The sequence below is a fragment of the Pseudomyrmex gracilis genome, unplaced genomic scaffold, assembly GCF_002006095.1.
Source record: "Pseudomyrmex gracilis isolate BER0280 unplaced genomic scaffold, ASM200609v1 scaffold_52, whole genome shotgun sequence".
Lineage (NCBI taxonomy): Eukaryota > Metazoa > Arthropoda > Insecta > Hymenoptera > Formicidae > Pseudomyrmex > Pseudomyrmex gracilis.
Window position 1 is genome coordinate 326,841 of NW_018020636.1, and position 1,010 is coordinate 327,850.

Genomic DNA, 1,010 nt, shown 5'->3' on the forward strand with positions numbered 1-1,010 from the left:
GATCGCGAATTTGAGAAGATCGCGAATTCTCCCTCATATGAGGGGATCGCGAATTCTTCCTCATATGAGGGGATTGCGAATTCTCCCTCATATGAGGGGATCGCGAATTTGAGAGAATCGCAAATTCTCTCTCATATGAGGGGATCGCGAATTTGAGGGAATTGCGAATTCTCCCTCATATGGGGGGATCGCGAATTTGAGGAAATCGCGAATTCTCCCTCATATGAGGGGATCGCGAATTTGAGGGAATTGCGAATTCTCCCTCATATGAGGGGATCGCGACTTTGAGGGGATTGCGAATTCTCCCTCATATGAGGGAATTGCGAATTTGAAAGGATTGCGAATTCTCCCTCATATGAGGGGATCGCGAATTTGAGGGGATTGCAAATTCTCCCTCATATGAGGGAATCGCGAATTTGAGGGAATCGCGAATTCTCCCTTATATGAAGGGATCGCGAATTTGAGAAGATCGCGAATTCTCCCTCATATGAGGGGATCGCGAATTCTCCCTCATATGAAAAAATCGCGAATTCTCCCCCATATGAGGGAATCGCGAATTTGAGAGGATCGCAAATTCTCTCTCATGAGGGGATCGCGAATTTGAGGAAATTGCGAATTCTTCCTCATATGAAGGGATCGCGAATTTGAGGGGATTGCGAATTCTCCCTCATATGAGGGGATCGCGAATTTGAAAGGATTGCGAATTCTCTTTCATATGAGGGGATCGCGAATTTGAGGGGATTGCGAATTCTCCCTCATATGAGGGGATCGCGAATTTGAGGGGATTGCGAATTCTCCCTCTTATGAGGGGATCCCGAATTTGAGGGGATCGTGAATTCTCCCTCATATGAGGGGATCGCGAATTTGAGGGGATCGCGAATTCTCCCTCATATGAGGGGATCGCGAATTTGAGGAGATCGCGAATTCTCCCTCATATGAGGGGATCGCGAATTTGAGGGGATCGCGAATTCTCCCTCATATGAGGGGATCGCGAATTTGAGGGGATCGCG